This window comes from Marmota marmota, unplaced genomic scaffold (genome assembly GCF_001458135.2).
Source record: "Marmota marmota marmota unplaced genomic scaffold, marMar, whole genome shotgun sequence".
Lineage (NCBI taxonomy): Eukaryota > Metazoa > Chordata > Mammalia > Rodentia > Sciuridae > Marmota > Marmota marmota.
The window spans coordinates 15,987,950-16,011,268 of NW_025999853.1; the positions used below are offsets into that span (position 1 = coordinate 15,987,950).

At 41.5% G+C, this 23,319-nt stretch overlaps 1 protein-coding gene across 2 annotated transcripts in view; it reads left to right on the forward strand.

The window, feature by feature from the left end:
- The first annotated feature begins 1,748 nt into the window (after positions 1–1,748).
- Tmcc3 (transmembrane and coiled-coil domain family 3) overlaps positions 1,749–23,319 on the forward strand; it is a 39,437-nt gene continuing 17,866 nt past the window's right edge. The window contains exon 1 of one of the 2 annotated variants that reach the window (XM_015482933.2): positions 1,749–2,377. The gene's annotated coding sequence lies outside the window, so the exon portion shown is untranslated. Of the gene's footprint in view, positions 2,378–20,561; positions 21,363–23,319 lie in introns of those variants that run through there. The other variant, XM_048803860.1, reaches the window with a different exon arrangement.

The window sequence follows — 23,319 nt, forward strand, 5'->3', positions numbered from 1 at the left end:
CAGGTCTGAAAATAGTTTCTACTGAGCACACTGTTTTCATCATAAAGTCAAAAAACTCTGAAGTCAAACCATAAGTCAGAGACCATCTATAGTTTTAAAATGTTCATTTTAAGAGTTATAAATAAGAAAATAGCTTAGCCCCACCCCACCCCAATAAAGCATGTATTTCTTATATATAAAGGATACAGTTGGGGGCTGGAGTTGTGGCTCAGTGGCAGAGTGCTTGCCTAGCATGTGTGAGGCACTGGGTTCGATCCTTAGCACCACATACAAAAATAAGCAAATAAAATAAAGGTAACTACCAAAAAAAATTTTTTAAGTGTACTGTAGACTTAACATTTGGTTTAAGGCAAAATCTGTTTGCTAGATTTATTATTTAACATTCTTTTAGACCCGTTCTTGAAATGAGCCAGAGGACAGAGGCTATACAATATTAACTTCAGTAGACACTTCCTCTTAAATATTACAGCATACTTTTACACAGAGTAAACTTCTGTGGCTTTGACTAGGTTTTATTAGACTGACAAAATTCTCTTTTCCAACCCCCATTGCTCTTTTTCCCCCCTTCTCAACCCTCAACACAGAGTTAAATCAATACCACTGAAGCCACATAGCAATTTTGAGATCTTTGCATTAGCTGTTTAATGTCAAGGGCAAGATATTCCTGGTCCCCTGGACCACTCTGGCCTGAGTTTTTCATATGACTTGTGGCAATTCAAATATTTGAGAATCTGTGCATACAAGAAAGGTGAATCAGGATTTAAAGATGAGTGACAGCAAAATGGCTTGTAATCTGCACAGTTTAAGAACTAAAATTATAATTGAAGGCAGTATATATGATCACAAAAGGGCAAGAGGAAAATATTAAATATCTTCTGACTGCAGTGACATTAGGTCCTTTTCTGATCTCGTTAAATCCCAAGAGGAATTTCTGTAGGTGGAATCTGAGTCTTTAGAAGGTTAATTTACTTGCCTGCAGGATCATGCAGCTACCAAGAGACAGAGTTGAAATTTGATTAGGTCTGGCTGACCCTAAAATCTGTGCTTGTCCTCGATGAGTAAGGTGTTCCCTAGCACTGCTACTGATGGCTCCCAGGCTCTTTCTCTCTTAGAGCACTTGTCAGGACATCTGTGCTTAAATGTCTCAGGAGAACCTCAAGTTTCTTCTTCTAACCCCAAATCCTCTTGCCTATTTTGTGAATGATCTCACAGCCTCCTGAAGGAAGACCACAGAAGTGGGAGGTTTTCCTCACTCCCCCTCTTTGCCCCACATTCAGCTGGTGCCAGGTCCATCCGATTCCACCACCTTTTCTTATGCCTCAGATGCTCCTCTCAGGGTTGCTGTGCAGTTCTAGTTGGCTGCACCGACATACATTTTCCATCTAAACCTCCAGGACTCCAGGCTGCCAGGAGGTTTACTGGATGAAATCCCAACACCTCAGTGTCATTTAAGTGGCATGTTCAAGGTCCAATCTCTGCCTGCTTTCCCAGTTCCTTTCTTAGCAACTTTGCCTTGAACCCTACCTCCAAATCCTTGCCTGTCCCTTGTTTGATTTAGAACTCAGTTTACCTGGAGCTGCTTTTGATAGACAAGACTATTTTCTTCTTTAGAAAGAAGCCAACCACCTCCTGTCCCTTTCAATAGCCCCTCCCTGGTGCTCCTTCAGCACCAATTATGCCTGTCCTCAGGCTTATCAGTGGCTGTCATTGTTTCCCCTCCCCGAGCACTAGACTGAGAGAGGGCCAAGCCCCTTTGCCTCTTGAGTATGCCTTGCTGTGCCTGGCACATGGAGGCGCTGGAGCATCTGTCCTATGAAAGGCTCAACAGAGGAAAAGGTCTCCTGACTGCTCGCTGCCTCTGCCCTCCCTCAGCACTGACTGGCCACTTCACTGCCCACTCTCCCTTCATGCATCCTCAGCTCTGTCTGCTGTTTTCATTTGCTCTGCCCAACCTGGTTTGTTGAGTTGAGCCCTTTGTTGGTAAACCAGGAATACCAGGTGGAAGGTTCGTTCTCTCGAAACCCCAGAGTTGTGTGATTAGCAGGACTCCATTCTTGAAGTTGACCTCCCTGCCAGAGTGTGGATCGCCTCTTCTAGCAGCACAAAGACCTTGTTTGTGCACCAGTGTGCTGAATGAATACAGGGCATTATTGCTGGCAGTAGTGTTGGGCACAGTGCAGGGCGTGGGGTTTCTCTGAGACAAGCACAGGAATACCCAGAGATAATGTGAGCAGTATCTCCAAAGTCCAGGGTGAGTCACTGGTAGGTGCTATTTAGAATATCTAGCCTTCTTCCCTACACACCCAGCTGCCTCTCGGGCAGGAAGGTGAGCTGGCTGCTACTCCTGCTCTGCTCCTGATTTGTTGTGTGGCATTTGGTAAGTCTCTTCTCCGCCCTCACCGCCATAGAGCTTTATGGTAATTAATATCCTGTGAGATGCTAGAAAGAAATACAGATTATTTTGGTACTCTTCCTAGTTATCCTTGTTCTTGCCCAAATCCCTCCCTAATTTCTCTGTGGGTTTGTAGGTATTTAAACTGCCTATACTCCTAATAGATTCCAAACTCCTTTGTTGTTTGGTCTTTTTAAAAATGTAAATCCAGCATGAGTTATTAAGAGATGGACAAATATCTGGGTTTGACTATGCCAGCTACTGGCTGGAAAAGAGCCAATTCTCCTCCCACTTCCCTGCGGGCTGCAAAGCAATCCTGGGTCTTACAGGCTCCGAGGTGGAATCTAACTTTGTATTTTTAACATCTGGTCTTTCTGCAAGCTGCATCTTCAAGATCCCCCCTTCCCTGGAAATGTGAGCATCCATAAAACTGATGGAGCTACATTGTAGTCTACTGTTTGCCACTGAGGGGAAGAAGGGTGTGGTGGGTACCGAGCTGTGGGTGTGGAGAGGAAGCAGCCTTGAGGAACATGTAATGAATCAGGGCACCTCTGGCCATCCCAGGGACACTCACAGTGGGAAATGAGGCTCTTGCCTTGGTGAAAGTTCTGTTTCGTGTGAATTCTGCCCCAGGAGCTGCTGATCTCATGGGAAATCTGTATTCAACTTGTGGCCACTTGTGTGTCTATGCCTTGGAAGACTTGTGTATATAAATTGTGTGTGTGTATGTGTGTGTGTGTGTGTGTGTATATATATATATATATATTCACACATTAATTAAATAACAAATGTGTATATATATATATACATTTGTTATTTAATTAATTATTTTATAAATATATAATAAATGAATTAATATATAATAAATGTAATCTTTCATTCATTAGTCATTGAAATATCTGAAAACATTTAACTGAGGTTTTTTTTTTTTTATTTCCCAATTCTGTATCAAAGGTTTGTCTAGAATGTTACAAAGGAGAGCATGTTGTTGATCACTATTCCAGGCCTTTAGAAACTGCATCCCCTAGTCTTGTAGCCTGGTAAGTTTAGCAGTTGACAGAGTTAGATGTGTACAGTTTCAGTTGGAATGAAAAGGAAAATTGCTTCCCAAACTCCTGGAGTGCTGCTTATGAAGTTGCCTTCTGTGCCAGCTAGTTGATAAAGATGCAGGCAGGGCTCATCAGGCCAGCCACTGGTGGACAGGCCATTCTGGGGAAGCGCTTGTGGTGCTGGCTGGCTCTTCTGCTTGCCCTCCTCCCTGGCTCCTCTCCTCTGAGCCAGCTTAGGGGGAGTGAATTGGTTTTGCTGGTAGGGAATCTGCCCTGTGGCCTGGGGGGGAAAGGCAGGGCTTTCTCCTGACTATCTTTCACATTCCTGAGTTTGACCCAATAAGGATAATGATCCTGGAAGATGGGACCTATTGCAGTGGTGGCCTGAGGGCCTTTGAGTGCCGGTCACAATTTAGATTTTAACATTATGACTCAAAGAGTTCAGGTAGAGCAGAGATAGAGCAGTAGGATTGTAAGAAGATGTTATTCACTCTACAGCTTAGAGACAGATATACACGTACACATTTAGTTTGTTTTACAGTGTAACTTATTCCATAGTTTTTGTTTGAAAATGTCTTTAAACTGTTAAATATTACCTACAGAAGATGTTTTGTTTTGGTGGACCATGAAACACCCCAGTGCCTAAGCCCAGAGTAAGGTGTTGAACTTGACCCCGTGTGACCTTCTTCTCAAATTAGATATACACCATGATCCCTCTCCACCTGAAAAGGTCATCTGTCTTAAGATTCCTATTAATCATTCCTTTGCTTTTTCTCCACCATTCTACCACCTATGTGTTTATACATAGGCAAAAATCTGTCTTCATTTGAGCTTTATAAAGTGGAATTCCTTCCGAAGGTGCTCTTCTTTAACTTGCTTCTTTTAAGATTTAGCCACTTAAATTCTTGTAGCTCTAGTTCCTGTCATTCCTTTGTTCAAATACATACAATGCACACATGTCTGTTCTTTTGCCCATAGGCCTTTGGATTCTTTGCAGGTTATTTTGGTTGATATGATTTTCTTGTGTGAACAGTGCCACTGTGAATATTTTTAATGCCCTCTTCTAACTGGGGAATAGGATTTCTGAATCTCTAGGGTGCGTACATGTTCAACTGCCACCCCCCCCCTTTTTTTTGTAGTGCTGAAGATTGAACCCAGGACCTTGTGCATGTGAGGCAAGGCACTCTACCAACTGAGCTATATCCCCAGCCCCTGCCAAACACTTTTTAAGAATTACTTAAATGTAAACATTTTAAATATATCTTATGTGATTTTACATTGCTTCATTTTAAAATAAATACTAGAACCACCAAGAAAAAATATTTTTTTAGTCCAAGTACTTCTGTTCTGACTTCTGAGAGATTAACTTCAACCTGAAGAACATGGCTTTATTGCTCTTTGTAGTTATTGTTATAGAAACCATTTTTTTTAAAGAGAGAGAATTTTTTTAATATTTATTTTTCAGTTTTCGGTGGACACAACATCTTTATTTTATTTTATTTTATGTGGTGCTGAGGATCAAACCCAGCGCCCCACACATGCCAGGCGAGCACGTTACCGCTTGAGCCACATCCCCAGCCCAAGAAACCATTTTTTGAAAGACAAAAATGAAACATTAACACCTAGAAATCACAAATAAAGCAGTCTAGCCCTCAGGAGTCACATGAGCTAGAAGCACACAGTCCCTAGATGAACTCTGTCACTCTTCATGGATATATGCAGTCATGTATCAGGTAATGATAGGATTTGTTGTGGGGCATGTGCTCTGAGAAGTGCTTTGTTAGGTGATTTTGTCATTGTGTGAGCATTGTGGAGTGTGCAAACCTAGGTGATAGAGCCTTTCCACACCAAGGCCGTATCCTATTGCTCCGGGACTGTAGAGCTGTAGAAGGTGTTCTATACTGAACTCTGGAGGCAGTTGTAACACAGGGGTATTTGTATATTTAAACATATCTAAACATGGAAAAGATACAGTAAAGATACCTATAAAAGAGGCCAGGTGCAGGCCTGTAATCCCAGCAGTTTGGGAGGCTGAAGCAGGAGGATCTGGAGTTCAAAGCCAGCCTCAGCAACAGCGAGGCGCTAAGCAACTCAGTGAGACCCTGACTCTAAATAAAATATAAAATAGGACTGGGGATGTGGCTTGAGTGTCCCTGAGTTCAGTCCACGGTACCCTGTACCCCAAAAAAGATACCTGTAAAAGATAAAAAGGGTCTACCTGTGTGGGGCACTTACCGAACATGGAACATGCAGAACTGGGAGTTGCTTGGGTGATTCCGTGTGTGGTGAGGGGGTGAAGGCCGAGGACATCACTGTACACTACTGTGGACTTTTCGAACACTATACACTTAGGCAATGCTAAATTTATAAGAAATATTGTTCTTCAGTAATAATTTAATCTTAGCTTACTGTAACTTTGTAAATTTTTTAATTTTAAGCTTTTTCACTTTTGTAATAAAAAAGACAAACATTGTGTAGCTGAGCAAAATTATTTTCTTTATATCATTATCCTATAATATTAATTTTTATCTTTTACTTTTTAAACTTTTAACACAAAAGTTAAAACACACTCGTGGAGCTGTGCTCTTCTATGATAACAGTGCCGCTTTTTGGAGTCCTTCCTGAAGGACCTGCCTGAGACTGTTTCATAGTTAACCATTTTTTTTAAATGATAAGTAAAAGCTGATTCAAATAATGATAAAAAGTGTAGTAGATACAGCCCACTATGGTGGTGCATATCTGTAATCCCAGGGGATTATATTTTTAATCCTCAGGAGATCGAGGCAGAGGATCACAAGTTCAAGGGCAGCCTGGGCAATTTAGCAACACTCTATCTCAAAGTAAAATAAAATTAAAATAAATAAAGGGCTGGGGATATAGCTTAGTGGTAGAGTGCTTGCCTAGCGTGTGGGAGGCCCTGGGTTCAATTCCCAGGAATAAATATATATACACATACACAAAACAACAACAACACACACAAAGTATAAAAAACACATAAGCCAATACATAATTCTTTATTATCGTCAAGTGTTATATATTGTGCCTAAGTATATGTGCAATAGTTTAAATGACTGGCAGCTCACTAGGTTTGTTTAACCAGCATCAACACAAAGATGTGAGTAATATGTTGTGCTATGGTTAAGGCAGCTCTGACGTCACTGGGTGATGGGAATGATCCCATGGGACTCCTGCATACATGCAGTCCTTGGTCATGTTGACAAAAAATGTCATTTACAACATATGTCTCTGCATGCCCCAGCCACACACTACTTGCTATGCTCCTGGTGAAGAGTCTGTATAGAAATGTCTCTGCCCATGCAGTACAGGATTCAATGCTGTGAGCACTGGGAAACCTAGATCTTAATAGAAATGTTTCAGTAGCATTGGTCCCTTGAGAAGATGATATTTTTAGGAAGAGCTCTGTAAGAAAGAAATAATATTAGTATACAGTGTTTTTTATGTGTCTCTTGTATTTATGACTTGACAATTTCAGTTTGGTTTTGCAAAAGTTTTTAGACCTATGTTTTAAGGCTTGGATTTACTTCCTTGGGAAACTGGATTTAAAAGCCCTCTCTTCAGTAGAGAATTACCTTTCTAAAAGTAATCACACAAGCAAAATTATTGTTAGTGTGTAGTTACAAAAATTTCTGCTATCCAGGAGGCCAATTATTTTGCTATTAGTAAAATCACAGGTCCTTAGAGAAGCCAAGCAAGTACCTTGTGTGTGCTAGTGAAATTTTTCCAGTGTTTGTATATTAGTCTCACTATGAAGATGCAGGCATTGGGGACTTTGTTTAAAAATAGAAAATAAAGTGAGTAAAAATACATTATATCGAAAATAATATGAAACAAAATATGTCTACTGTTCCCACATTTCCAATCCTATTTCCTGCAGATAGCTACCATAAACAATTCTTAGGATATCCTTCTAGAAAATTCTGTGCAAATAAAGTACAGTAAACCCCACTTCTCTTTCAAAGCACAGTTGAATGTGCACTGTGCACATGGCTCTGCATCTTGCTTTTCTCTCTTACCAGATTAGCTTGGCCAGCTTCCATGGTAGCCCATTCAGATCCATTCCCATTTTAGTGGCTGCATCATTTTCCAGCGTACTAGAGTTTTTTAAGTGGCTCACTATTGATGGATGCCTGTGCTGTTTCCAGAATTGGAAGCAGATGGTGATGGTGGCGGCAGACTATCATGTTAGAAGCAGCAAAGAAGAATTGAAAAAAGAGGCAAAAGACATACGTACTTTGATCTCAAATTCTGTTCTTTAAATGTCTTGGAGTTGTTTGTTTTAAGATGCCTTAAGAACTATATGGATATTCAGAAGAGCTAGACTTTTTTTCTTCCTCACCCTTTTTTCCTTGTGATGGTTATGATGGTAGAGAAGGAGATTGTGATATTGAACCCAAATTATGAGGAAAAGGAATGTATTTATAACTTAGTGGCCAAAGACTCAAAAGGCTCCAGTTCCCTTGTCTCCTACCTCTAGTACAGGCACACACCATGGCAACTGGATTCTTTTTTATAACCTCATTAGCAAACTTTTCTCATGATATTACCACCTGTTTGGACTTGGAGGGTTTCCTGGTGCAGAGCTTATCATTGCATGGACATATTTGCAAATATGCAAACAGTGGTTACTGGTCCACATGCCAATTTTACCTGGCTGGCCCAGCCTATTCCTGCAGTAGAGATTGGAACTGTTCAATTCTGTCCCCCAGTCACTTCTGCACTTGGGGCATGGTCATGTGACTCATTGCTGGCCAAAAGGACCCAAGAGGAAATCTGTTGAGGAGTTTCTGGACAATATTTCCCTTCCTAATAAAATAAAGAGAAGTGTCTTCATAGCCAGGATGGTCGTCTACATATGATTCCTGGAACTCGTACCTCCACAGGGAACAAATAAAATGTTCCGAGGATAGTGAAGTGAAAACAAAGGAAAGCACTTTAGGTATTTGATATTTTTAAGTCTCCAAATTAGCCCTGTTTTTCTGATCTTAGTTTGTAAGATTGTAATAAGTGCCTTACTGTTGAATCTTCTTTTGTTCAGTTACTGAAATCAGCCTGATAAGGAATTCTACCCATGGGAAATAATAGTAAAGTAGCAAAATGGTTTACTTACAAAGACATTTAAATGTCTACTGTGTTCAAGAGATAATATGAGGCTCTGAGGCTGCCAAAATAAATAAATAAAATTAATCTGAAGTAGTAAATGATTTAGCTACAAGAGTTCTGAGCGACACTGATTACTAGGTTGGGATGATCAGAATATACTTTGTATGGAAGAAGTTAAGTTGAGCCATAAGCGAAGGATCCCTAAGAATTTAGTAAGTAGAAGGTTAGGAATGGCATCCCAGGAAGCCTGAGACTTTGGAAAAAAACCCACAAGCTGTGGAGTCAGACCTGGACACAGACTCTGCCTCCACACTCCCTAATTTACACCCTTGTCATGTTCCTTAATTTTCTTTGATATAGTAAACATGATTTGCATAATTGAGGTGAAAACTAAAGATAAAATACGTCAAACATCTGTCACACTGATGGGCATATAGCAGGCATCCAGTATATGGTGGAGGATAAGGAGTGGTAAGGACTGTGCCCGAGGTCAGCCAGTGAGCAGAGGCCAGGGGGCTGGTGCAGGTGATCTGGGCTGCTGTGCCTGATCTGAATCAGGCTCACCTGGGTCAGACCAGTGGGTCTAGGGAAGAGAGCCAGAGTACAAAATCTGGATAGAGACAAGGTTGGGTCAAGACATGGAGGACCTTCGCGTCCAACTTGAGGAATTTCATCCTCATCCTGAAAACAGTCTGTGTGACTGTTGAGAAGGCAGCTGGGAAACAGGTGGGTGAGAGATTGTTTCAATGATCCAATGTGCAATATTTTTAAAGGCTTGGCCAGACAGTTGTCGGATGCTCAAGAGAAAGGAAGAGTCAGCCATTAGAAAGACAAAAGAGAACTCATGAATGTTGTAGGCAGGGGAGAGGAGAGACTTCATGATAAGTCCTAATGGCTGAATGGCTGTCACTCTTGTCATGTGAAATTCAGAACAGATTTCTAACACTTTGAGATAATCATATCCTAGGTTAGGGCAAGAATAGTTTGGTTCATTTAAATTTTTGATGAAAGATACCGTGTAAGTAGAAAGTTAATGATTGTACCCAAGTGTGTTTGTCCTTTAATTCTTGCCTAATTATGCTTGCCACTTTCCCTCTGTTTACATATATAGTTTAGTTCCTTTGAAGGATGTTCCCTTTAATAAAATAAATATGCCTTGTGTCTAATGAGGTGTGATTGAACACTTGGAGTCAGTGCTGTACCATGAAGTGTATATTCACTGGTGGTTGGCTTTGTATTTAATCAGGATGAAATCAGTCCAGCCAAGTGTTTCAGGTACAGATATTTCAGTGTTTGCAGATATAGTTATGGTGGCCTTAATAATAAAACAGTCATACTAGCTTCTAAAGTAATGAATGGCATCAGAGACATCAAAGTATAGAAATCAAAGAAATCTTAGTTCATCAAGTTCAGGGTATTATCTTGAGTGACACAAAGTTTCATAATGTTCTCAGTTGGTGAATCTTGAGCAGATGGTCTTCTAACATTTTGAAATGCTGATTAGATGGACTGAGTCAAATTAATGAATTGTGCCAAATTATAGATACTATTATGTAGTTAGCAGCCGTTGGAGTCAGCTTTCCCAAGGCAAAGAAAAAAAAAAAAAAAACTCTATCATTCATATTATCTTAGGGAACTAAACATGAATAAAGTCTCTTAAGAAAGGCATTTTGTCCTTTGGGCATAAAATCAGCATGTTTTCAAGTGGTAATTCTGCACACAGACACTTCTGTAATAAGCTCAGAGCAGGTGTTCCTATCTGAAAGTTCTCATGGTCTCTGGGGGAGTTAGGGCTCTGTGCCAGGTACAGACCCATGATTTGGTCTATTGCAATTCCCAGTAAAGAGGAAAAAAAGCATCTGGCATCGAAACTTTCCCAGACTGCCTTCTCTCTCCCCTCCCTACACACACTTTTCCCCCCTTTTATTAATCTAATTTGTTTTTTTTCCCCCCCAGACAGAATTTGAGTCACAGTACTTAGTTAAATCGGTTCACTGTGGTGTTTTCCTGCAGCTGGAACAATCTGGAAGCTCTTCTGTAACTGTGGCTTACTGTGGGGAGAATATGATGTACAGCATACATTCAGGGATTTCTCTTTTCACACCTGCACCTTTCAGGGAGGTTGTCCTTCCTTTTCTTTCATCCCAGGTGGAAACTTTGCTCTTTGTAATCTGTCCAGCTCCCTGACACAAACTACCAAGGATGTGATAATAAATTGGAATTTGGTGTTGTTTTTTTTTTTTGGTATCAAGGATTGAACTCAGGGGCACTCAGCCACATCCCCAGCCCTGTTTTATGTTTCATTTGGAGACAGGGTCTCACTGAGTTGTTTAGTGCCTCGCCATTGCAGATGCTGGCTTTGAACAGCCTCCCAAGCTGCTTGGGATTACAGGCATGTGCCAGCGCACCCAGCTAATGATTGGAATTTGTTTAGGATTTTAGATCCCCAGAAATGAGTGGGGATGACATAGATTACCAGTCTTATATTTATGATACAGAGTGCTTGATTTCTCATCATGTGATTGATAATATTCTTTTAGGCGAAAACTCAATTATTCTTAGTGTCAGATGCTGCTGCTACAAGTGTGTTTTCCTAATAGTACATCAGGTTGCATGCTCCTGGCATCCCAGACAGAGACTCACATAGTATTGGTATTCAGTGGAGTATGAGTGTCCTGGAATATGTTGACCAAATCATGCGAATACATTAGTTATCCTTCTGTGACTTTGCACAGCCCATGAACCAAATCAAAATCCCTAAATACAGTATAATCAAAATTTTGCAATTTTACAAAATTAGTAAGTATTTAACTGGTTTCAGCTGGATATTCATCTATAGTCCCAGCTACTTGGGAGGCTGAGGCAGGAGGATCTCTTCAGCCTAGGAGTTAGAAACCCAGCACAGGCAACATGAGACCTGACCCCCACCCCTCAGGTCTCAAAAAATATTTTAAATGGCTTGTATTTAAGATAGGATGTAATGGGTTCTTTTGTTTTCTTCTTTTTTTATGTTTCTGCTTCTCTATTTCTCATTGTTTTATTTTCAGAATCAACATCAAGTGTAGCATGGTTCACAGAACCTGCTGCCGGCTGTGTTCTTCAGTACCTTATTCTTCCCTTTAGAAATACTTACCCCAGGGCTGGGGTTGCGGCTCAGTGGTAGAGCGCTCGCCTAGTGAGGCCCTGGGTTTGATCCTCACTACCACATAAAAATAAATAAAAGGTATTGTGTCCAACTACAACTAAAAATAAATAAATATTTTTTTAAAAAAGAAATACTTCCCTGCACATCTGTTTTGCCTCATCCTTCAGTTGTGCCCTGACTTAAAATGATTTTCAATTTTAGACACCCCGGGCAACTTTTACTTCCCCAAACATTCTGCCTACTTTTTTGCTTTGGCGTTGTGCTCCTTGCTCAGCTCTCTTGGCTGGTGTCTGAGCCTCTTCTTCCAAGTCCAAGTCAAGTATCTCCTTCCTAGAAGCCTTCTCTCCGACACCCTACTTCGTTTCTGTAGTACTTTGATTTCATTTATCCTTTTTTTTTTTGCACAGTACTTGGGATTGAGCCCAGAGACACTCAGCCACTAAAGTACAGCCTTAGGGTTTTTTTTTTTTTTTTTTTTTTTTAACTCTTGGATAGAGCCTTGCTAGATTGCCCAGAACGTGTGATCCTCCTGCCTCAGCCTCACAGTTGCACACTATGCAAGTGTGCACAGTGGTGCACACTGCTGTGCCTGGCTCCGTGTTCCTATATACAGGTAGTTCTCCTATCTCTGTGAACTCTTTTCTAGGGCTGAATTTATCATATCCCTATTTCTCATCCCAATGCTTTTAGCACAGTGTCTGGCTCACAAAAGATACCCAAAAGAACATTTTGGGGAAAAAAAAAAGTGGAAATTCTGTATTTTGGTGGGCCTGGCTTGTAACTTATATCAGTTCTGTCAGCTATCATAAAAACAATTTGGTCTGAGTAAGTGAGTAAGCCCTAATTGTACTTTGTGTGCTTTTAGTTAAATTCAGAGAAACTTTGGCTTTCCAAGTAACTATTATGTAATGAAACAAGGCATTAACAGTCTGCATCCGCATGGTATTGAAGATTTTGCTGTATTTTGCAGAATTTAAAATTAAATATTTTTGTGTCTAAATCTTATGTATTGAATTACACCATAGATATCAGTAGCTCGCTAATATACAGATTTCCATTTTCTTTCAATTTGTTCTTTTGTGTTCTGTTACTAGAAACAAATATTTATGAGGTAGTGTCATGAATGTTTTGGAAACTAAAAATGTTAAAGAGCTGAAAAAAATTAGCAAAATTGACAGACTAATGAAATCCAAATCCTTTCCTGAAGAATTGAATTATATTTTAATTTTTTTATTGAGCACCTGCAATGTTATAGGTACTATGAGGTAATAATTTTGACATCTCTTACATTTTCATTATCTAAGTCTTTTTCATTTTATATTTAACTTTTTTCAGATATAACTTGTAGAGAATTACATACCTCTCACCTTTGTAGGCACTGGGTGACTACCACCTGCATCCATGTTGTCAGTGCCCGGTGCTCCCTGGTGCCACCTTCTGGTGAATTGTTCTCGCTACCCTACAAGGGTAACCACTGTTCTCTGCTGAATTACCATGATCCTACATTTTTTGTGTACATTCTTGTGTGTGGTTCCTTTTTTTTAGGTATTATACACATAATGTGCATGTGTGTTGTGTTTGTTGTTCCTTTTACTTGCTGCTGCTGATTTTTAACTACTATTTGCATAGTTTTCATTTTGGTAAGATTCTTTAGAAGGAAGGGTAAATAGTCAATATGTGTCAGTTTATATGTGCTAGTAATTTAGTTCATTAATAAGATAATTGGCATTTTGTGTGAGGGCTGCTGGCTTTACAGACCCAGCAATAACAGGATTATTGAGTATGAGAACCGTGAAGGCTGTGTAGGTCACAGGTTCAGCCACCTTGTTTTCCCAAATGAGGGACCTAGGTTCTGGAGAGTTAACGCAAATGGAGGTCCCCTGGTTGATCTGGCTTGGTTATCTTCCTGAGGACACTTCTGTGTCACAACTTAAACTTGATCCTGTGGATGACCCTGATCAACAGGAACACAGTCTTGGGCATTTAGAAATTGAGAAATTAGTGATCAGCAAGACTTAAAAATTCAAGTTATCTGGAACACTTCCCACTTTGCGTTAGTTCATGAGATGTAACTGATTCTGTTCATAGAACTTAGTATTAAGACCAATTATTGAAGAAGGAAGGGGGAAAGTTTCACAAGTACAGTGTTTATTAGAGCATTTTTAGTTTCTAGGCATTGTCATGAACTTTTGGTGTTCCCAGATGTGGTCCTGATGAAAACCACAAGGATTTTTCTTAGGATGGTGAGTCTGGGAGTAAATTCTGATTCTGTGATGTTTGCAAGTAAAAAACTAGTCCTTAATCTTAGACCTTTCTACTAAGGTGGTAGTAGGTCATAGAAACCTTTATAGGAAGACTTTTGAAGGGAAGCTTAGTGGACTCAAAGCAATAGAAAATTAAGCCTTTCTTTGACCCACTGCCCAGGGAGTAACCAGAGAACGTTCTTCAGAATCTTAAAGTTCTTTAGATATAGTTAGCAAACATAGAAATAGTGGCTTATCCTTTTCCTAATTATAAAACAGTATTTTTCAAATAGAATTGAAATTCATTCATTGGTCATGAAGTAAGTTTAATAAGTAACAGGTATCATTTTGTTTTCATATACAAAAACAGAAGGAACAGCACAGCAGATGCCCATCTACTTATCCATATTCAACAATGCAAATTTTCATATTTGGTCTGCGTTATGTGTGTGTAGTCTCTTTCAAAGTTAGTTATATACAAACACCAGGGTACTTTGCTTCTGATATGTATCTGCAAATAAGGAATTTTTCTACATAATAAAATTTTCTAAGAAATTAATTTCCTTATATACTGTTATCCAAAAAATGTATTTAAAAAATACATACACATTGCATGTAGCAAAGTACTACTTTATAAAATTTCATTTCAATTTCCAGTATTTGTGCACATATATGTATGTATACATTGATAAATATGTATTTCTTGCTGTGGGCCTCATCCAGAATTTGCAACATATTGCTCTCTCTCTCTCTCTCTCTCTCTCTCTCTCTCTCTATATATATATATATATATATATATATATATATATATATATATATCATAAAGAAACTGGTTAGTGGGTAAGTGCTACTCAGTGACAACTGCCAGTTCTGTGCTTAATGTTGTGTGGCACCTTAAAAAGTAATGCTTTCAGCAACAAGTGTGCTCAAACAAGCAGGGACCGACTTAACAGTACAAATAAGATCCAAAATGGGTGAGGAAGGAGTCCTTGAGAAAGGCCTCATGGGAGAGGGTTTGGAGGAAAAGTGGGATTTGGATAAGAGGCCGTGGAAATCCTGTGTCCAGAAAGGGATAGTGTTAAAAATTGAGGTTGTTTGTTTGTTTGTTTGTTTGTTTTTAATGTCTGCTGTACTGAAATGCTAAGGGCCATCTGGTGGGTGGAGAAGGAAGGAAAAAGACATTGGGCAGTTGAGAAACCATGTAGGACTTTAGTACCAGCTGGAGAAGAAGCCCAGTTCCTTTACTGAAGGAAGAACCATTGAACATCAAAGGAGCTTAGATTAGGGTAATGACTTTCTGTGGATGGATTGAAGGAAGGAAATGCTGAAAGTGATGAAATCTGGTTAGACTCTCTGCTCTTTGTGTAGGAGACAGGAAATGAGGGTCTGGATTGAGCTGGGGAGGCCTGAGGAGAGGGAGGGAAGGTCAGTCTGGAGAGAAACTACTGGACAGAGACAACAGAATTTAGTGATAGTTTTTAATAAGGGATGAAGAGAGCCTGGACAGGCCATTGATACGTAAGATCGTGAAAGTAAGAGTAACCGAGTCCAAAACCCCACACATTATCTGTAAAAACAGACTTCTGTGCCATAATACTGATACTCTCAAGAAGTAGTCAGGCTTTTTAGAGGAAGCATCAAGGTATGATCATTAGATAAGTTTTTCTAATCCAGTGTCCCCTTGTTCTACTTTGTCTTGGCCATACAAAGTATTAGCCATCTGTCTAGAGTCTTAATCCAGGGTCTAAGGTTTACTGAAAATATCAGTATAGACTAATGACACCTCCTTAAAAAGGTTAAGGGCCAGATACTGAGATTTCAATTTTAGTCTTTTGAGGTACTAAACCTTTTTAAAAGATTCAATCAGTCAAATATTAGTTTCTGTAAAGCACTGTCTTAGGTTTTTGGGTATGAGGGCCTCTTTTAAAACTTATCTATAGTGGGCTACGGATGTAGCTGAGTAATAGAGTGCTTGCCCAGCATGTACAAGGCCTTGGGCTCAATCCCCAGTACAACAAAAAATAAAAAGTAAGTAAATAAAAACTATATTTACTGTTTGGAGCTGAGGATGTAGCTCAGCTGGGGAGTGCTTGCCTAGCCTGCACAAGGCCTTGGGTTCAATCCCTAGCACCAGAAAATAATTTTTAAGTTACTGATCAGGTTTGATTGAAACTTGATCCTAAGGGATCTCCTGCTGTGAGTCTGAGACCTGTTTGTCATTCTCCACACTCCCATCCCTTTCTGCTGCAAGAGGCATACAGGCAAGTTCCATGAATGTTGGGGCAGTGGAGATGAGCTCCTGCTGGAGGCGCTCAAGTCATGGGGCAGCAGCATCTTTGCTCTCGACTCTGTACTGTCCTCAAGTTCCACTTACTTGGGGTGTGTGAGATTTAATAAGTGATAGCCATCACTAACAGCTCGTACTCTGTACAAGGCCCAGTTCCAAGCACTGCACCAGTACCAGCTCACATAGTCCTCCCAGTCACCCTGTGAAGTACTGAAAGCTGTCCTCATTTTACAGATGAGGAAATTAAGGCATAGAGGAAATAGCTTCCCCAAGGGGATACAAGAACATGGAAGAGCTGGAATTTGAACCCAGGCAGTCTGGCTCTGAACTCTTGCCCCTTAGCCACTAAGTTATGCTCCCGCCAGGGAGTTGACTCTGTGTAGTGTAGAGGGCTGTGGAAGCCTGAGAAATCTGAGCTGCCTGGTTACTGTAGTGAGTTGTAACTGGGCCCTGGCAGGCTCTTCCCTCTGTTTTGGAAATAGTCAACCTAAAAATAGACTTGGGTTCTACGTCAGGTTGTGATTTGTGTTTTATCTTAAAAATTACAATCCAAAGTTCCTTTTATTTCTTTTCTCCCAGACTACAAAACAGTGTGTTCCTATAGCACGCCTGTCTGCCTAAAACATGAATCTCTGGTGCCTTTAATCTGACTCTGAGAGAAGGAAGTCTCCTCTTACCTGCATCTTGATAGCAGAGCATTTGATGACTGCAGAACCTGCTAGGATTTGAGCCAGTGGAGGGAGTTTATGTACAGTTTGGCCCTGAGAATCATTATTAGTGGTTAAAACAGAAGCAACCTACATTTTTCATTATGCAAGATATCCTGAGATTTAAGCTTGTTTCTTCTCTTATTATCAATGTCATATTGAAAACGTCTCCAGTAATTGCCTCGTGGCACCAAGACTGCCTAAAGCAGAAAAGTCTGATGACCTGTGTCTAGTCCATGGTTTGGCATATGCAGTAGACTCTCAATAAAAGGGAGGATATTCCTGGAGCCAGGTAGACCCAGCCTGGAATCCCAACTCTGCCACTTATCAGCTTGATAATTCCAGACAAGCCGCTTACTTTTCCCATCCATAAAATGGGAGTAATAATGCTAATCTCAGGTTCTTGAAAGGGAAAATAAAATATAATGTATGTGAAACATTTAGAAAGCTATTTGATGCTTATAGATAAAGTCCTTACTAACTAGTAAGTCCTTTTATTTGTTATTTATTATCTTCTGTGGTGTTGGGGATTGAACCCAGGGCCTTGCACATGCTGGGCAAGTGTTCTACCACTGAGCCACATCCCTAGCCATATTTTTAATAAATTTGAACTATCTTGCCCAGATGCTGTTTTCTCTTGTGTCATTTTTCTTAAGGTCTGTCCTTTTCCAATAAACAAGTCATTTCCATCTTAGTTTGAAAGATAAAAGGACACACATAATATAGTAAAGTATTATTTTATAAAACTCGTGGTTCAATTACATGTGTATGTGTGCACATATGTGTGTGTATACACACACACACACACACACATGTACACACTATAAATGTGTGTTTCTTACTGTGGTTCTCATCTAGAATTTGGAGTACATTGCTTTATAACAGAAAACTGTTTTGTTGTGGGGGAGCTGTGCTGGAGATTAAACCCAGGGCTGATGCATGCATGCACTCTACCAGAGCTACACCTCCAGCCCTGGGATACCTGTATTTTTCAGTTCATGTTATGTTGAACTGTGATTTCCTAATGTCACTGCAGGAGGTAAGAAGAGTTCCCAGAGAGGGTCCTGGAAACTCAGGATGAGTCAGGTTCTTGACATCATTGCAGAAAAATTTAAGGATGCATTGGACACAGATTTATTTAGGAAGACAGAAACACAGTCAGGAGAGAATGTGGCCAGTCTCGAGGGATTCCTTAGGTGTTCTTAGGCTCCTCTTTTAAAGGGTATTTGGTGAAATATGATATGAGGGTATCTCGTATCTTCCTTCGCCCAGTCTGTTCTAAAATTACATGTATTAGTGGGCTGTTTAATAGTGTACAGGGTAATTGTCACTCGTGGTGACAGGAATCTTCAGCAACTCTTAAGATTTACATAGTTCCCAGAAATTTGGGAGTGACAGGCCTGGGAGAGACAACTGATGAGGAGGAAAGGTTAGCAGAACTTTCAAGGCTGTTGGATTAAAGTTAGATTTCCCTAGTCCTTTCTTTTGTCTCCTTTTTACCTATCTTTTGTTTCTTCTACCCCACCTCACTAAGGAACAAGAAAGTATTTGAGAATCTTTTTATTGACAGATAATAATTTTACATCTTTAGGAGTTACAGTGTGATATGTTGCTACATTTATAAATCGTGTAATGACCAACTCACAGTACTTAGATTGTCTACCATCTGAATCATTTTATTTCTTTGTGGTAATTACACTCAAAATCCACTCTTCTAGGGGTGGGGATATAGCTCAGTAGTAGAAATTTGATCCCTAGCACAGACAAAAAGCAAAAAGTTCCTGTGTGCTATAATGCAATGTATTCCATATTCTAGATGATCTAGCAAGTGATTACAAGGCCCAGGATTCTATCTCTGGCACCGTCAAAATAGAAAAAGAAAAAACTCTTGTATTTTTGAATTATAGAATTGCTAGCTGTAATCACCCTCTATATAATAGAACACCAGAACTTATCCCTCCTATCTGACTGTGGCATTTTACCTGTTAAACCATCTCTCCTCTGCCTGGCCTCTGATAACCACTGCTGTGCTCTCTAGACCTATGAGCCCGGCTTTTTTTTTAGAATTCCACAAATAAGTGCGATTATGTGGTACTTATCTTTCTGTGCCTGGTTTATTTCACTTAATATTAAGATCTCTAGGTCCATCCATGTTGCAGCATATTTGATAATCTTGCTGGTACATTAGATACATTCAGAGTTTTTCAGTTAATTCAATACAAGACTTCTTTATGCCTTCACAAATAATGGATTGAATCAAAACATATTAATGTGTTTAAAGTAGCAGACACCTGGGTTCTTGGTAGTGATCCTGTTGAACCTGGGAGGAAAATGCCATTGAGGAAGGAAGGGACCACACCTGCATATTCTGTACGTTGTGTTAATGTTTATCATTTGGCAGTTGATCACTTTTATTCTGCTTGGAGCTTAGGAGAGCTATGGGACATCCCAGTTCCTGAATATTTGACCTCTCACATGAATCAAAGCCATGAACGGTTAGTTAGTTCACAGTCCAGTCTGTGAAAAGCAGACTGAGCACAGCCGAGCACAACCTCAGCTGCAGATTCTTGATTTCATTGCAAACAGCTGAGAGTATGTAAACAGGAGAGAAGAGGAGCTGCCCCAGTGGGCTGTTTGTCAACCACTAATTCACTCAGCAAGCACTGAGGTCCTATTGAGAAAGCCTATGGGATGGACACAGGTAGCTTATTAGGCTCTCCTCTTTAGAGAGGCTTCTGAGTAATGGGGAGCAAACGTTATGCAAATACTTACCTTACCTAATAGAATAAGCAATCTGCAGGGCAAAAGCAAAACTGGGAAAAGCACAAAGGAAGCCATGGATTCCAGCTCAGCATGAGCATCCTGGAAAAGACAGTTTTGAAATCTTTGAAAGGTACATTGGAAAGGAGATCTGGAAGCCTGGGCTGGGCAGAGGAGCTAACACAGAAATATCAAAGTTCTTGAAGTATTCAGGACAGCTGACTTAACAGACAAACAGAATATAATTAAGGGTGATAACTAAACTTTGGTATAATTCTTGGCTCTTGTTTCTTTTTAGGCTATAGCCACAATTATTTGAGGCCTCCCACTTTCAGATCTGTAAAGCAGAGCTAATGACCCCTGCCTTGTGGAGCTGTGGGGACTGCATGGGGGAGGGTGTGTGCAGCTCCAGCCTCACTCTGGTGGTTGTACGTAGACAGGCTCCAAGCATCACAATGGCCAGGTCTGTTGTATGTGTCTGTGTCGGTCAGCTCTTCATCACTATGACCAAAATACCCAACAAGAACAACTTAGAGGAGGTACAGTTTTAATTTGGGGCTTAGCTTCAGGGGTCTCAGTCCACCATCGGCCAACTACACTGCTCTGGGCCCAAGATGAGGCAGAACATCATGGTGGAGAGGCCTAGAAAAAGGGAAGCTGTCATGACAGCCAGAGAGACAAGATAGAGTCCAAGGGTGCATCCCAGTGGCCCACTTCCTCCAGCCACACCCTGCTTGCCTACTGTTACCAGCCAGCACAGTAGTCCTTTCAGATTATTAATCTATCAAATGGATTGATCCACTGACTAGGTTACAGTTCTCATAATCTAACTGGACATTCCTACATTGTCTAACATGAGCTTTGGGGGGGACACCTCACATCCAAACCTAACAGTGTCTGAGAGGATACAAAGCACCCCGCATGGAGCTCCTCGGGGTCCGAGGTGCTGAAAGACTGCAGGACAGGTGCTGGCCGTCTGTCCTTCAGAATCTCGATTAAGCACATGTGCCTCCCAAGAGTGCCCACCCTGTGTGTTTTGGGGTAAGAGAGGAAAAGGAGGAGACAGACAGTCCTCGGCAGTAGGCACATCTGCCCCAGGGCTGACCTTTTTTCTCTGCCTACTGACCCAGGGCCTTGGAGACTCATTTTTCTCACCCTTTCAAGCCACCTCCATTCCTCAATACATGAGGGTGGTTCTCCGGGAGCAGAGCATGGTGTTCCCACCTTGCCTTCCTCGCTGTCCTCTCCATCTTGTTGACTGACCAGAAACCAGTGGGAATGAGCAAATGTGGGTGAGCAAGGTGCAGCCCCCCTGCAAGGCTGGTTCAGTAGGACCCAGGGCTCTGGGGCTCCCTTTCCTTCTGAGTTAGGAGCCAAAAACCTCAGTGGACATATGTTCTGGGTTTAGTCCTAAAAGTGGGCTTCCTGCTTCCTCTTCAGAACTCACCCCGCCCTGTCCTCACAGGAGGGAGCCGGCGCCCTTCAGGAAGGCCTGGAGAGCTGGGGGCCCAGTGGCGGCAGGATGCTTCCCTCTCCCACACTACCCGTGTTCCAGGTGCCCAAGTTCCCAGAGCTGTTCCTGGAGACAGCCCCACGGGGTCATTTTTCCACAGTGTCCTCCCTGGGAGACATGACCTGCTGTTGGTGCTCAGCGCAAGGTCAGTTGTTCTTCCTTACCATGGCCTACCCCTGCTGTGCTTCCAGGGACGATCTTTTAAAATCTGGCCCTTTCCCCCTTTCATTTAATCCTGTGTGCATTTAGTGTGTAGCGAGTCTTTACCGAGTCAGAGTGATTTTGTGAGAGATGAGTTTGTATTAATTCAAAGTGTGACTTATAAGCTATTTTGAAGAAATATGTATTTTCCGGTGTATACAATTCAAAGTAGATTATCGTTGTTGCCTGGTAGAGGCTTAATGAGAAGACAATTATTTCTAATTACAGTATCTAGTGTGTGTGAGTGCTTGAGGATGCTTGAGGAGTTTGTTTTTGAGACCCTTAAACACTGCCTCGTCATCCTTACACTATGGATTTGCACACCACCGTCTCTAGAGACAGGATGGGGCTGTCAGTGGTGCACATCCTCTCGCCCTGGTTCCAGATGTTCTTGATTTCAGGGGAACCAGATATTACTCTACCTTGGGATGCTCCAGCGTTTCCTTAGTGAGTGATGCCGAGAGGGGAAGGGGAGGATGCTGGACAAAATGAAGCCTCATGGTAAAACCAACGGCTCCGTTCCCGCACCATGCGCAGTGCACTGACTTAAAGCTCAGCGTGTGCTACTGTCGACTTGAACTACAAGGAAATGGGTTCCTTGCCCAAACAAATCAGAATAAACATTTGACCAAGACACTAATAAAATGTCCTTTGGGATGCCAGGTGAAGATCCCTAAAATTGTTCCTTTCTAGCACATGGTGGGGGAAAGGCCTGGTTTTCTTCTTCCAAAGAATGTAGCAACTGGGGAGTCTGAGCAGGTGTCCACAGGAACACACAGACACGTCTCTATCAGAAGATGAAGAGAGAGGCGGCTTGGTGAGCCTTCAGAGTTATTTCGGTACAGGTTAGCTCCAGACCAAGTTAACAGGAAAACCAGGTGTTCACTGCCTGGCTGGGCATGTCCACAGGGGAGCAAGAAGGAAGCTGTTTCAGAGTTCTGTGTATGTTACCAGTAGAGAACTAGTAGGAAGCTGCTGTCCTGTAGCCACACGGAGGACCCCTGTAGGGCCGTGCTGAGCGGCACCCCTTCCCTCAGCGCAGGGAGAGTGCCTTGCCCTCCCTCCAGGCACATGCAGGTTTTCCTTGATAGGTCCTTAGACATGGCTTGCTTCCTCCCTGGGTCCTTTCTCTTGTTTTTACCTTTTGCTTCTGTTTCATTCTCAGAGCAGTTATAAATACCTGGGCACTGTTCCAATAAAAGCAGTAAGCTTTTTATCCTTATAGTCATTTGGCCTAAATCAGTGTTTGAGACCATGGATCAAGAAGAATAGGCTATCGGACTCCGTCAAGCCTGAGATGGGGGCAGCTTCTGGAAGCAATCATAGGCTGTGCAGGGGACGTTGCAGAGATGATGACACCTGGTCCAGCCTGAGGGGGTTTCCCACAGAGTGCTTGACTTAGGCCCAGCATGTCCACACAAGCCTGGGCAGTCATGCTGGGGACACTGCAGAGTGGGCTTTCACATGGTCAGTCTTGTGTGTCATAAATCTCAGTCGAGCTCCAGCTGAACTGTGTATTGTCTATGGACTTCAAGAAATATACATTCTTTTCAAGCCTCTGTGTTCTCAGAACACAGATGTGAAGAAAGTGTGAACACATCCACAATCTTGGTCATAGTGTCCGATTCATCATAAAAGCACTCCGTTGTTAGGGAGGCTCTGGAGACAGATGGCCTGCATTTCCATCCTGCTGTGCCATTGACTAGCTCTGCGCCCCCGCCACTTACTTAACTTCTCTGTTCCTAATTTCCTTGTTTGTAAAATAGCAGAACCTGCCTCAGAGAGTGCTTAATCTTATAGTAAGATGCTGCACTTATCACTACTGTGACCTTTCACTCCTGGGCGTGGAGCTAGGCTGTTCTATCCTGTGTACTGCCCTGGGAGTTAGTGGGTAGCATAGT